We start from the raw sequence: 16,387 nt of genomic DNA, 5'->3' as shown, positions 1-16,387 counted from the left end.
TGAAGAACACTCACAATATTCTAGTAGATGATAAAAATATAAAGTTCAGGGCAGTGTGTTAATGTGATGATATTCAAAGATACATAGGTACATACATATGTTCATTAATTTTATGGATAAACATATATACAGATAGATATAAAAATTATCTAGGGCAAGTCAAAAGAGATTGTATTAAGTAATAATTAATGTTAATTTGTCTTAATTTGACAGTGCAAAAATAGATATGCACAAGCACATATTTGATTTTTAAAAATTAAATTATGTTTTAAACAACTTTGGATAACACTTTTCATGTTTATTTCATTTGAATTTATATTAAGTGTCAAGCATATCAGTGAAGTTAGAAATGATTCGTTCATAATTTGACAGCATTATCAGAACCTAGTGTTGTAGAATATTATTTTAAGGTGTGTTACTTTTGTTTATGCTCTGGAACATTTGTTTAATGATGCAAAGGTGTGTTATATTTGTTTGCTTAAGTAAAATTCCCCTAGGGTCAGGCAGCTGCATCAGCAACTAGCTGACAGGAAGTGGTAGAAGGAGTCAGGTGGAGAAGGGCTTTTAAGAGGAGGGGAGGAGAAGGACGAGAGCTTTTCCAGGGAGACATGAGCAAGGAGAGGAAGTGAGCAACTTGCTATTCAGCCTCTCTGAGGAGCAGAATTCCATCTCAACCTTTGAGTCTTGAGTTCTTTAGAGGGACAGATATTTAGATAAGTTCCATTCCTAGCTTTGAAAGAGTCAGTTTCTGAGGGAACAGAATTCCCTTTGGTCAAGGGCCATACTCCTTCTGGTTGCTGTGGAGTTGCAGTTGCTGAATGGGACAGCCATGGCTAAAACAGGTAGCAACAGTTTAAAAAGAGGACAACAACCTAGGATCTAGGGCTTGATAAAACCAATGGATTCAGATGGAATCCACTGGTCTCCAAACAAGCAATAGATTATAGAGTGATTCTTCTGTGAATAGAAAAAGGGATCAATATGGGAGAGAATGGTGAGTGGCAACAATGTCTGTGTAAGAATGTCAGTGGATTTCAGCCTCTCTGGGATATGAATTTACTTAATGAACATACATTATGTCTCTCATTACGCAGAGTAAAAAGTTCAAGATCAAGGCACCAGCCCCTGGAGAGGAACAAATGTACACTAAGTCCATTCTTCCATTTTTCCTCCTAGTACCATCACTGCATGCACCCTGCTTCTGGCTCTTGTGTACTGCTGCTCTGAAGGGCTAAGCTTTCTTTGGATGCTCACTTCCATATATCCTTTCATATTCAACATTAACTGTGCTCCCCAAGCTGTAGCGGTCTTCAGAATTGTAAGAAGGGATGCCTTTGGCACTATCTAGGTGTCTTTGCTTCTCAGATGGTGGCAGAATAAGTAAGTCCTGCACAAAGCCTCTTCTGTAAGACTGTTGGTATCATTAATGAGGATGGAGAACTCTTGACCATGACATTCTGGAAACCTGGGGCCTTTCAATAATACCTCAGTAGCCTTTAAATTCAGGGTCTGCATTTTCAATGAGATACAGTCAAGCTACAACACGTGTTTTCTAGAATTCCAAATGAGATTGAGTTTAGTGGCCTCAGGTACAGCTGGCTTACTCAGTTCTTCATTAAGGACATTTTCTTCCTAAGACCACCTTCCAGCTAAGACACTATTTGTGAGCTCTTCCTTGAAAAATCTAGTCTAAGACATACTCATAGCAACTGCACATTTTCTGTAACTAAAGAGACTATCTATTCTAAATGTTATAGATAGCTTTATTTCATATGTAATTTACCCAGACCAGGATTTTATCATCTGGAACCTTGTTTCCCTTCAGTAACATCTGCATAATACAAACTAAAAATGCCAGGCAGTCATTCAAGAATTACCAAGAGCAGTAGAGCATGTCAAATTTTCCACATGCAAAAATTCAGATCATATGCATTTATGTGGGTAGTTGCTTTAAGGCATGGCCTTTAAAGTGGTCAAAATGTCTGAAAGTATATTAATATCACAGGATACACATGCTTGTTAAATTACAAGGTAACACGATTAGATTTCATGCCTGTATGTAGAAATAGACATTTGGATGGATGGATTTTTGTCTGAAAGCTGAAAAAATGAAAGCTAAATGATCAAATAGTATGTTCAAAGAGAGCTCAGGTTTTTCTTATCTAGTCCTCCTAATGCCATTTCCACCTCTTGAAATTTTTAACAGAGAACTCAAGTGCAGTCATGTGTTTATGGATCATCAATGGAATGATTTAGTAGATATTTGTCCTATGTAAATGAGAGATTTACTTTATATTGTATTCATTAAAATACTAACCATGTTGGAAAAACTTGGGCTTTTTGGTAGATTTATGCAAAACTGGTATTGCAATTATTATTGGGATTATAAAGACAAGAGCTCCAAGGCCAATTAAAACTTACAAGGCCACATCAGCATGATTGTAGATAAGCCACAAGGGGAGTGAAGACCTGAAACAGTTCAATCATATATGAACTGTGAATTTTATATCATATTTTACTCAGCAAATAGAATTACTAAATGTGATAGGAGAAACCATTGAACTGTTGAGCAATCATTGGGTATAGCTAATGAAATCAGACTTCTTTGAAACTGCATAAACTTTGAAATATAATTCCATCAAGGAGTTCATGAATGTCCAAAGTCAACATCAATTTTTACTAAAGATAAATGGACAATTTGTCTTTCTAAAGCAAGCATCAACTCTAATGGTGGCAGACAAATTTGCTATTTCCAAATGACAATTCTTCTGATCTTGGAAAATAAAGCAAGAATTTTCTTTCCTTGATGTTGTATTTCACAGACATATTCTCTAAATTTTGCTGGAACTTCAAAGGGTATTTGCTGATTCAATGGGACAGGCAGGTTTGGCCCTCATTCAACTGACAGCACATTTCTTCCTGTTGATTCTCCCCCAACTTCACTTTCTTTTAAGAAGTGACAGGTTTTATGATTAATAGCTTCAGCTCGCCCTGTTTCACTGTTGTCAACTTCCTTATCTCATTGTTCCAGTGACACAGAAGACACTTAGGAAAATCAGAGAACTCTAGACTCCATTTGAGTAGTGGCACAAGTCTTATAGCTTCCTGAACCTCTTTCCTATAGCCACAGAGAGTCGTTTTCCTTCCCCAAATCACTACGTTTCTGCTTCTGTCAGTTCTGCAGTTGGCTTTAGATGATGTTCTTTCTTGTGTAGAAATTTATACACAAGAACAAAGCCTCAACCTCATCACAGAATTTCTCCAAGCCCTGTTGTGTTTTGCCAGTGACCCCCTGAGTCTCTTTACCATAATCTCCTCCTCCTTATTTCTGCCATTGACCCTGTTTATTGTTATCACTATTTTTAAGTAGCTTCCTTGCTGAATGTTCTATGAGGTAAGGTCTCCTACCACTTTAGTCTATGCCTACTATGCAGGTGAGTCCTTATGCTTTAATGTCATTGTCATACACTGATGGTTACCAGATACGTACCTCTCTTCCAGCCTGCAGAAGAAACCCAGATTTTCAAGTCTTTAAAACAAACAAACAAACAAACGAAAACGGGAAATCAAATTAAATGGTGAGTTACTAAAGGACACTGCTGGCCTCAGAGTCCCCCAGAGAGGGATGAAAGACTAATAATCACAGTGTGTCAGCATGCTAGCCAGTATTATTCATGGAAGCCTTCAAGACTGTCCCAGAGTCATGCAGAGTCTGTGATTTCTCTAATTCTCTTCTTGGCACAGTTGACCAGCTATTGTGGTTTGAATATGAGTTGTCCCCTAAGCTCATTTGCTTGAGTATTAGGTCCCCTGATGATAGTACTGTTTGGGTTCTTGTGTAATCTTTAGGAGGTGGAGCCATGCTGGAGGAAATTATATAGCCTGGCAGCACTTCCTGTTCACTCAGCTTTCTTACTTTAGATGCAGTACAACCAACAACCTCCAACTCAGCCACCATGTTTTCCCACCAGGATGGACTGTATCCTCTAGAATTGTAACCCCAAATAAACACTTCCTGGGGTTAGAGAGATGTTTTAGAGGTTAAGAGCATTGGCTTGCTCTCCCAGAGAACCCAGGTTCAATTCCCAGCAACCATATGGCAGCTAGTACCCTTCTGAAGCTCCATTTCCGTGGGATCCAATGGCTTCTTCTGGCCTCTGCAGGCAATAGGCAATCAGCATAAATAATGCAACAGACATACATGCAGGCAAAATGCCCATATATGATAAAAATAGTCATAAAAAGGAAATATTTAAAAATAAATCAATAAAGATAAATGCTTAAGGTTCTTCTTGTCAGGTCTTTTGTTGCAGTGATGAACAAAGTAGCTGACATCTGCTGTCGGGGGAATGGGGACATGAGTCCCTCTACTGCAGCTCTTCACCTGGGACATGTCGGTCACAATCATCCTTCAGCTTCACAGGGTTTCTTCATGGTCCACATAAGACAAAACCATACAGCAAAGCCTCTGGTAAGGGCACAGCAACACACAAAAGAAGTATAAATATAGATAATATAAAAGGGTTAAAATATTTATCATGGTTTGGATATGAAATGTCACCCACAGGCTCATGTGCTTGAGCACTCGGACCCCAGCTGGTGGCACTGTTTTGGGAGGTTGTGGAACTTTGGGGGCGTGGTATCTAGTTGGCAGACACAGGACACTGAGGCAGGTTTTGAGGCTCGTAATCTGGTTCTGGTATCTGCATCTTGATCCTATATAATGTGAGATGTGGCATTCATAAACATCTGCTGCCTCAGACCAAGCCTTTCCACCATGACTTCTCTGCCATGATAGACTGTATTCCATGAAGCCATGAGCCAAACTTATCCTTCCTCTGTTGAGTTGATTCCATGAGATATTTAGTCATAGCAAAGAACAAACTAATCAATACAATAAGTATACTTATTCTCTCTTAGAGTACATTATTCTTGATAACTTATGGAGGTTGGTGAGATGGCTCAGTGGGTAAGGGCAATAGAGGCCAAGCTGATCTGAGTTTGATCTCTGGTACTTATATATATGGTGATGTTTTATTTGTACTGAAATGTGATTTTATTTGTATGTTAATAAATAAAGTTGCCTGGGGGTCAGAGCTATTAGCAAGCCATAGCAAAAGCTGGGCGTTGGTGGTGCACGCCTTTAATCCCAGCACTTGGTAGGCAGAGCTAGGTAGACCTCTGTGTGTTCAAGGATACAGCCAGCATGGAGACACACGCCTTTAATCTCAATACCAACCATAGAAGACCTGGAGGTCTGTACAGACAGGCAGTGACAAGGCAGTCATGTGGATGGATTTACAACCAATGAGAAGGCAGAGCAGAAAGTCTTTATAAAGACAGACACACAGGAAGTAGGTCTTTTTTGGAGAATTAAAACCACCGCGAGAGGAAGGGTAAGGTTTTTAGCTCTTAGCTCTGACCTCTTGGCTTTCTTCTTTTCATTGGTTCTGTGTTTCTTATTGAATAAGATGGTTACTTCTACATTTGGCACCCAACGTGGGGCTCAAACCCACAACCCTGAGATTAAGAGTCTCATGCTCTATTGACTGAGTTAGATATCAAGTTCTGACTGAGCGACTTCCATCTTTGAACGTGCTTCATTTACTGACTTATTAAAACCCATAAGTTCCTTTTCTTGACTCTCCTTTTCTTTCTGAAGCCCTTGTGTTTCTTGTTTAAAGCTATCCATAAATTCTTTTAATTTTTTTCTTCTTTCTCTCATTCTTTCTCAAGAGAACTGCTTTTAGTTGTTGTCTCACTTATGATACTCTTACTCTTGGCAGGTATACTTTTCAGCTCTTCGACCTTTTCTTTATGTTTTTGAAGTTGTTTCTCCAGCTTTTTGGCTTTACTTGTAGCATGTTTTAATTTTTCCCTAATTTGAACATCTTCTAAATCTAGCTGTGTAAATTTTTCTTTATTTTCTTCAGTAAATTTTGTAACTTTATTGAGTTTCTTTTCAATATCCTTTACACATATAGTATAATCAGAGAATTGATTACCACAAGTTGTCTTCTGATCTCTACACATGCACCATGGCACACATGTGCACACATGCATACATGCATGTGCACACACAATAAATGTAAAAAAATAAAACTACTATTACTACTTTTTGTCTGTTGGTTTGGAGTATATTTTTCTGAAATTATATATATTGATTCAGTCTCTTCATATTTATATTCTGAACTTTTTAAATTTATTAATTCCAATGAGAGAGTGAAACTTTTAGTTCACAGTTTTTAACTATCTGTTCCTATTCTGATTGAAACCGAAATTTACTTAGCATGTGATTTCCAATTGAATGTAGATAAAGAAACACTGATTAAAATCAACAGTAGATTGAAATGACATTTATAGCTCTATAGGTAAGAAATTACAATTAATTATATCTGCCCTTTCAGATCCAATGGGAAACTGGAGCTTTTAAGACACTAATATTTTTTAATTAACTTTAAAATAGAAATGGTATACTATTCTTTGGGGCAATGCTTGCACACAATGGCATATTAATTAAAAAATAGATTACAATGAATTTCCTTTGGAATCACAAGTGATATTAAAGCTTAATATATTATTAGTTTACTATAATTAAAATTCTTACTTTTTATCTTGCCAACAACAACAATACACACACACACACACGCACACACACACACACACACACACACACACACACATTTTCTTTGTCCCTTAGTAAAATTATAGTTGAGTTTGAAAACAGAATTTTCTGTTGCTTCCCTCATTGAAGGAGAGCAGGAAATGTCATCTCAAATATGATATTCTAGTGTGTTAATCCTATCAAGTTACATGAGCTTAGTGATCAGCATGCTGAAAAGAATCTTCTCTTACATCTCTTTGTTTGCTTAAGTTTGGGACATACCAAGGATGATAACTATTGCTTATGGCTCATTTGTGATTCAGATATAAAATGTCCTCAATGTCTCTGTGTTGAAGACTTGGTTCCCAGTGAAATCAATGTTCAGAGGTGAGTCTCTGGGGAAGTAAATGAATCATAAGGGCTTTGAACTAAACAATGGATGAGTTCACTGAAGCATTCATTATTGAGAGGTTATAAAACATAGAAGTTGGGGCTTGAAAATAATAGTTGACTGGTAGAAAAATTGAGTCCTCAGAACAGGCCAGGAATTGTCAACAACTTTGCTCTTAGTACTGAATGGTGTGTGACAAAAACGCTTCTGGGGAACTTTTTTTTTAATTTTTGAAAATTTCATTAATATATACAGTGTATCCTAGAGGATGGTCCCACTCCTCTCAGAGGGATTTCTGTCAATTAACAGTTCTTAGAGGAGGACATATGACTATCTTAAATGGTATAGTTACTGATAGTTGTCCTTGCTAAACACCCTCCCATCATGCTCATTTATGTCATTCTAATTAAACTTTGTGGTCCACACAGAGGGAAGATATGAAAGTAGGAGGATTTGTTGAGAAGAATGGTGCTAGTAGAGGAGGGAAAAGGTTGATGGAGGGAAATGGGGGTGCAAATGACTAAAGTTAATTACAAAAATCTACAAAACTGTCAAATGTTATGGGTAGCTCACCAGAGATGACCACTCAGAATACAGTTGGATAATTTTCCATGGAATTTTCCATGAAGGAGATCAAATTCTAGTTAAATCTGAAATGACTTCCCCAAGAATACAAGATGGAGAAATTTTTGCATTGTCTTTCCCTGTCGTGTATTTGTTCTTATTATATAGTTTTACTATGTTAGAGTTAAAATCTTCCCTTTTATTTAGACAAAAAGGGGGAAACGTTGTGTGATTGTGATTTTTTTATTGCATTCTGACAATAAAGTTTGTTTTGAATCAGAGGGCAGAGATAGCCATTAGCTAACCAAAATTAACTATAGAGGCTTTGGAAGATTGAGGATATACAGAAAGGAAGTAGTAAGGTGGGGTTTAGAGAGGATCTGAGCCCTTTTTGATGGAGAAACAAAGAGATAGAAGGTCACTGGTGGCTTCTCTGCTGCTTCTGTGGTCATTCAGAATGACCACAGAATCTGACTCCCAATTTTTTTATTGATAAATAGTAGATAAATGCATCACCTGGTGCCCAACCTTAAGAATTTTTTCCTGACAGAAACTTCTCTGATACAGATGTTTCCATTAAAATGTTATCTAATCACCAGGGGAGAAAAAATACTCAATAAACTTGAAATTCAAAGGGGATGTGATGATATATTTATTTTGATAAGAGATTAGAATCAAAACATCTGACTTAGAGAAATCACAAGTACAATAAAAACCATGTCTCACATGCTCCAGGAAGCCACTTAAACACTTTCATAAAATCTATTCCTCTACCATACTCATGGCCAGAATCACACCCTGATTTGCAATTGTTTGATGACCTATGCATCCCTGCTTGTGCAGGATTGGACCTGTCCATAGTACTTGTACTGTAACAACCCTACTGCTGTCAACAGGTGAAAGATCAGAGAAACCACACATCTCCCGTTCTCTGGTACCTCTCCTAACACCTGCAAGATAGCTAGCAATCCTAATACTTGAAAACAATTATGGTGGAGTTTATGTGTGGTGATTCCCAGGGGACATGGCACTGTAAAGTGATGAATTAGAGAGCAAAGCTGAGTATTGCACCTGGAGTGGTGAAGGGACCTGGTGAAACAAAGCAGCATTATAGTTACAGCAGGGGACTGGCTGCCAGTAAGAGTTTAAATGACATGCACAAACAATGCCTGTTAACATAAAGTCTGGAATAAAAAAAATACTCCTATAAACTTGCATAGAAGTCAACAAATATCAAGCATTTACCCTCTGAATAATAGAATTATTACTGCTTAAAAATACAACTACCCCAGTTGTCTTCAATAGAGAAGCCTGTTTACAGTGTTACATCAAAAGTACACTTTCACAGTCAAAAATCACTAAGCCCCACTTAAGTGACTTTTATTCTTTGTGATGTGGGATAGCTGAATGATGTGATGAAATGTGTTGTAGAAGATTTGACAAGCAAAAGGCCTTGTTTGATGCTGTTGGATTTTGTGGCATGGCACAATGTCCTGACAGAGCTATCATGTGACTTTGGAGGCAGTTCTACTCTGAATGGGAATTTCTGGAAAAAAGCTCTGTCTGCAAAGAGGAATTGACTTATTGGCATTGCAGGAATGTGGAGAGATTGGAATGTTGCTGGTCTAGAGGCTAATTTCTTTATCTTGGGCTAGTTCTAGCCCTCCAGAATCACCATTCCTTGTCCATATCTGTGTCTGAACTAATTTCTTATGAGAATATATTGAAACCTTTTAGAATATTTTAGCAGACCGCCAACTCCCACCAGCCCAAAAGTGAAGAATGTCATCAGATAACACCATGAAGAAAAGCTTCCCTCACCTTGCTGTAATCATCTCTCTGATGTCTCCACCAACATATTTTGAACTTACCTTGATTTATGACTTTCTTTGTTCTGTAAAACTATACAACTTCATGAAACCATTTCCATGTTGGAACACGGAATTTGGGTTAACCTACATTTGTGTTCCTACCCCATGGCCACTCAATATGGCTTCAGAATAAACTATCTCTTTTTTTTTTTTTTTTTTTTTTTTTTTTTTTTTTTTTTTTTTTTTTGGTTTTTCGAGACAGGGTTTCTCTGTGTAGCTTTGTGCCTTTCCTGGAACTCACTTGGTAGCCCAGGCTGGCCTTGAACTCACAGAGATCCACCTGGCTCTGCCTCCCGAGTGCTGGGATTAAAGGCATGCGCCACCACCGCCCGGCAACTATCTCTTATTCCCTTTATGATATGAGCTGTGGTTTCTGCATTGACACCGTGATATACAAAATAGATATACACATCTCAGGTATTCATTGATCTTTAGACATTAGGCTTTTCTTATGAGAAATGATCAAGATCATAATGTGAAAATTTACCACTCTACCAAATATGCTAGCCTCTGTCTCACAAGTTCATAGAATACTTCTGATCATGAAGTAATAATTAATAATTCAAAGACTAAAGATGCTTATCTGTATACTTTCCTACTAGTAACACAACTCACCTTTAACCTCACTTGGGGGGGGTGGGATTTACGGTTTCCAACTCTTAATGTGTTTGTTTTAATCAAATACAAACCATTCCCGTCCATTTAAAAGGACCCAGGCTAATACCAGACCATCCCATTCACAATCCACATAGTAAGAAGTGCAGAAAAGACTTAGCAAGTCTCCCTTTCTTTTTGTTCTTTGTTACTGAGATTCCTAAGTAGGTGGCTTACACTTAAAACAAAATGCTCAAGTGGCTGAAGGGGTAGTTTGGTGGTTAGTTAAGAATAGTTACTGCCCTTATGAGGAACCAAGTTCTATTTCCAGCACCCAAACAGCCGCACACCACTACCCACAACGCTGGATCGCGGAGAGTCAATGGCCTTTGACCTCTGCCGACACTAGACATACATGCAGCAAAAATATTCATACACATAACATAAAAATAAGTAAATCCTTTTTTCACATCAAAGTTGATAATTGTATACATAGGCCACTCCTTGCTGCCTGAGAAAGTATGGAAATAGAACATATTTCTGAAACTACTTTATATTCTTGGGTATTAATAACATAGGCGAAAGTAAGTTCTCAATACAATAAAGGCACAACATAGTACGGAGATCTTTGAAAAGTGGAATTTTAAAAATCTGAAAATATAGTTCCCACAATATTAAAACTAAGAAATTTCTACTAATACAACTGGTTAATGTCCATGTAGATATTATACATATATAAATACATATATTGTACAAAAATAAGATAAAAGACCATATACTGAATTTATTGAGTGAACAAAAGAAAAAATAAATTTCCAAGAGAAAAATTCTACAAACACCTGGGAAATAAGCATGCCGAGCCCAAAGGTGCAGAATAAATAAAATAAATGTGAATCTGTTAACCAAGAGTAGAAATCAGCTTGAAACAGCTATGCAGCCCAATGTTTGGCTTCTCAACTAAAAACATAGTGTCCGGCAATTTAACCGTTAGGTGTGGGATATCTTGAATTGGACTCCTAGGAAAGAGACAACTGTGCAGATGAACATCTGCTCAGTCATTCACAAGCCATAGCGGCTTTGCTTACTGTCCTCTGCCTGCCCCCTTCACAGCAGAAATGGCCTCAGTGGCAGGAGAGGGTTTGTTCTAGGATAATTGCATAATATCATCTCTCAGTGCGAAATTCTGCTTTAGAAAAAGCACTGTAAGAGCTGCTGGGCTTTGAAAAGTCATGAAGCATGTAAGGTGAATTTGGGGTGGTGAAAATTTAATTTTGAGAAAGTGATTCAAGGGTTTTACTTCATTGTTAATAAGAAAATGCATTCGGTGTACCTGGCTACATCTAGGCTCAAAAGTCTATTTTCTTCCTTATGTAATTCTTTGAATTTTTAGTACATGCTCAAACTCTAACTGAACAGCAACTCCCTCGGCAGTTAGAGTTAATAACCCTGAGTTGCTGACATGTTCATTTATTTTATCTCCACTATCATTTACACTATATTAAGTCTAATGAGAAATCACAAAATGCTATCAAATAATGCCAAGTGTTATGGTGAAGTCATCTGTTAGCAGTGAGACATTTTTAAAAGTTTATTTTTATTTTTAGTGGTGTGTATGTGTGTGTCTTCTTCCATGTGAGGTGTGCACACAAGCATGCAGGTTCCCATAGAAAGCAGAGGAATCAGATGCCCTGGACTAAGTTATAGGACACTATGAGCCATGTTATTATATGGGTGATGGGAACTGAACCTGGACCCTCTCAAAGAGAAGGTAGAGCTATTAGGTACTGAGCCATTTCTCTAGCCCCTGTGGAAAACTTTAATCAGAATTTGCAAGACATTGATGCTTAAAAATAATTCAAATTATTTTTGTCATTGAGTATAATTGAAAAAATGGTAAGGTACTATGAAACTTAAAGATTTCAAAATAGCACACAAATAAAAAAATATTAACTAAAATTGATTATCCACGGTCCCACAGTATAGATCTAATTTTGTCTTATACTAAAATATTGATATGTGAACTTCTTTTTAAAAGGTTTTCATTTTGATTTATATTTGTGTGCATATGTGTGTGAGTATGCTGTATGTAGACACAAAAGTGTGTGCAGAAGAGGATGTTGCATACCCAGGAGCTAGAGTTTCAAATGGTTGTGAGTCACCCTACAGGGTTGTGGCAATTGAAATGGGTTCTTTGCAAGAGCAGCAAGAGCTCTTACCTGATGAGCCATCTCGACAGCTCATATATGAGCTATTTTATATGTCTGAATTCATAATCACCGTGTGATTGTGAGTGGATTCAGTACCTAACATCCTGAAGAATGTTAGGACTTAGAAATAGATGTTCTAGGTGTTCATATGTAAGTACATCAGAGAAGGATGAAAGCTGAGCTTTTATCTTTTGTTTTTAAAACAGGAATTTGAACATTGTGACATTAACTCCCACTGTGAATTTTCAATTCAGACGCGTAATGTGTCCTAATAATAAGACTATTCCATCATAGAAAACCTGGTTTCCTTGTACCTAAAAGGACTGATTGCAGATGGCAGAACAAAGTCTATTATATTCAATAAGTAGTTTCTTCTAACATAACTGTTTTAGATGTCTAATAACCAATTAAATTTATGCAACATAATTTCAATAATTATTTTCCCTGAAATAAATATTTCAGACTTCATCAGCTTCTTATTTTTTCTTTCTAATTCATCTAACCCAGACTGTCCTCAAACTTTGCTATGTAGTTAAGGATGACTTTGAACTTCTGATTACTCTGCCTCTATCACTCAAGTGCTGGAATTACAGGCATATACCACCACACTTGGTGTAGTCTCTGTTGAGACCAAACCCAGGGCCTTGTGCAGGCTTTGCAAGTGCTCTCCCAAATGAGCTACATCTCCAGCCCACAGTGATTTTGCTCCTGTTCATCTGGGTAGATTTTTTTTTAAGTTCCTAAAATCTTCATTCCGAATTATTTTGCTTTTTCTTCAACATCCTTAATCTAGACATAGCCTATGTCCCCAATATAAGATTTCTTCATTAAGACTTCAAGATCATGATGGGGAAACCTACAGAGACAACCAAACCAAACTAGTGGGAACTCATGAAATTTAGACCAATACCTGTGGAGCCTCCATGGGACTGGACTAAGCCCTCTGCATAAACAAGACAGTTGTGTAGCTTAATCTGCTTAAGGGACCCCCTGACAGTAGGTTCAGAATTCATCCCTGGTGCATGAGCAGGCTTTTTGGAGCCCACTACCTATGGTGGGACACAGCACAGCCTTGAGGCAGGGGGAGGGGCTTGGACTTGCCTCTACTGAACGTCCTAGGTTCTGCTGACTCCCCATGGGAGGCCTTACCTTCTTGTAGGAGGCAATTGGGGGTGGGTTGGAGGGGGAGGCTGGAGGGGCAGGAGGAGGGAAGAGGGGGATCTGTGATTGTTATGTAAAATGAATTTTAAAAAAGGACGTGGATTTCTTTGACCCTGATACCGTTTCCTCACTTTACTCTCTCACCTACCCAATGTGAGTGACAATAATACAAAAACTACAGCTCTCAACTCAAAGAGGATAAGAGCCAGCTTATTTTGGAGACAAATATGAGTACCTATATCATGGGAACACAGGGTATCCCAAATTCTGTATTCCGACATGCCCACAGTTTCAAGAGGTTCTTCAATTCACAGAACCAAGACAATTATAAATCAAACGCATAAGCCTGTAGAGGCCATTCTTATTCAAACCACCACAAATTTTGTCATTTACAAATTGTAATTACACATCTATCCAAAGGTTTCTTGGGGTTAGGTGAAATGAGAGATAAATGCATATTAAAATGTTTGTATAATTATAGAGCTAAACACATGCTAATTAAATATTCGTTTAATCCTGTGAAGCATTGTTTTCATTTCTGTCTTGGAGGTTGGGATGGGGATGAGTTGGAGAGTACTTAAAAAGGCTGCTGAAGATCAGAAAACTGAGTTTATAAGAGAGCAAAAGAAGTTTTACTATAAAAAAATGGGATGATTGTATTATGGGCACTGAATGGCTATTGAGGAGCCTACAGATAGCCCAAGATAATTTGGGTCTGGACTTGCAACATTCTAACCTTTCCACAGTCACTGAAATTCTAAATAGTCCATGTGGGAAATCATGCAAAACTGTCAATGTTTTCCATAAAAAGTAATTGTATGATAAATACATACATAAATCTCTGGCGAACTGGTTGAAGACAAAAGTAAAGGTATAGAGAAGTTAGCCAAAGTTCATCAATATTAATTACATGTACATTATTAATTACAAAGTACAATATTAATTACAAAGTACATCATCAACTGACTGAAACAAGGAATACTCACACAGACACAGAGGCATGGTTTCTGATATGCCTGTGGCTTACATGTTGCTTGATGCCCAAGCATCCAAACCTGAGTTCTAGAAAAGCTTAGCATTTCAACGAGTGAATGGGGGTCAGGGGAGAGAAGGTCCCCCTTGGTGTGACTGGGCACCACCCAACTGGGCAAGGGCATAGACAAGGGAAAACAGCCAGGAGAGGTGCTCGTGCTCGCTCTCTGTTCTGGAGTTGAGATACCTTTCTCCTGCCCTGGGACACCAGAACTTGGGGTTCTTTGATATTGACAACAGCAGCTTCTCTGATCCTGACACTTTCAGCCACACTACCAGGTTCCTCATTGTCCAGTTTTCAGAGAGCCTTTTATGGGACCTCCCAGCCTCTGTGATACAGAACCCAATCCCTTTAATAGATCATATCTCATTTGTTCTTCCATGCATCCATTCTCCCACTTCTCCATGCATCAGTTCTATTGATGCCATTATCCTGGAGAATCTTGAGAAACATATACATTAAAATTGAGGTCAGATATGGTGGTACATGCCTGCAATCCCAGCACTTGGGAGGTAGAGCCAGGAAGAACAGGAGTTCATATTAGGCTGCACAGAGAAATTGAAGCCAGCTTGGTACTCAAAAGAAGCAAATAGAGAAACTAAATGTGAGTTCCCTATTATTTACCAAAAAGCTGAACATATTAAGCAAATGTTACTGTTGAATGAGAAAATATTTCAGAATTAATATCATTTAATATTGAAAGTTACAAATATCCACATATTCATCTTTATTAATAAAGTCTTGTATATGTGTGATCCAACTGAATTTTTCTAATACATCACGATAAGGGAGAAGTAGTCCCTAATACCAAAGACTCAGTGCTTTCTAAGTGTTTGGTAACAATGATTGTATGGTATACTACTTTCTGCCATTTTACTTTCATTTCCATATTTGCAATCAAAGGATCATACCTCTCTTCTCAGGACTGCTTATGATGATGAAGTCAGTAATTACTGCATAACAGTTAGCTATAACTGAACCTAAATATGCAAAATATTTTGTTTTCAAGAAAAGGAAAAACTTCTTAAGTTTTAAAACAAGTACACTACCATAGAGTAAAATAAAAGGGGCTGAGCACATGGGTCAGCCAGTACATTTCTTGTACTACCATGATCATCCTAGCATCCAAGTTAAAAGCTATGGATGAGGTTAGAGGCTCCTAAGTAGGGGGATTTCATTATCTCTCCAAAATGCCATCCAGTCTACCTAAATCGTGAGCATCATGTTCAGGAAGTTTCTATCTTAAAAAATAAGTTGGAGAATAAAAGAGGAAGACACTGGCATTAGCCTGTCACCTCCATATCTGTACACATTGGTGTATTCATACACACATGCATAAATACATATACTCACTCTCCAAAAAATAAAAGTTAAATTAAAAAAGGGTATAGCCTCTGACATAATGAATTTATTATATGTATCTGTGAAAAATACTCAAACAGAAAATATTCAAGATAAAAGTGGCACAGTCTTTTAATCCCAGCAACCAGGAATCATAGGCAGCCAGACCTCTGTTAGTTTCAAGCCAGCTTGGGCTACATAGTGAGACCTTATCTCAAAATAAACAAACAAAAATGCAACTAAACTGAGCATGTACAAACTCTTTTTCTGGTTATTATTTACTAAAAAGTCAATATAACAACTATTTACATATCATTTCCATTGGATCTGTTATTACATATAACTTAGAAATGATTTGAGGCAGACAGAGGATATGTATAGGTTATATGCACATATGAGATCATTATATAAGGGACCTGAGAACATTCTTGTCTATACCCATGGGGAACATAAAACCAATTGAGTAACACAGTCCATACATACTGAACAATTGTGCATGGTATTCTTATGGTCAATTTACAAGAAAGATTAGAAGAATTTATGTGCACTAAATCCACAGGTTCAAATACTTATGGTATGTGTCATCCATAAAGGCATACATTAGTGTCAATTAGAACTAAG

Source organism: Peromyscus eremicus, chromosome 5 (assembly GCF_949786415.1).
Source record: "Peromyscus eremicus chromosome 5, PerEre_H2_v1, whole genome shotgun sequence".
Lineage (NCBI taxonomy): Eukaryota > Metazoa > Chordata > Mammalia > Rodentia > Cricetidae > Peromyscus > Peromyscus eremicus.
This window is presented reverse-complemented; position numbering follows the sequence as displayed.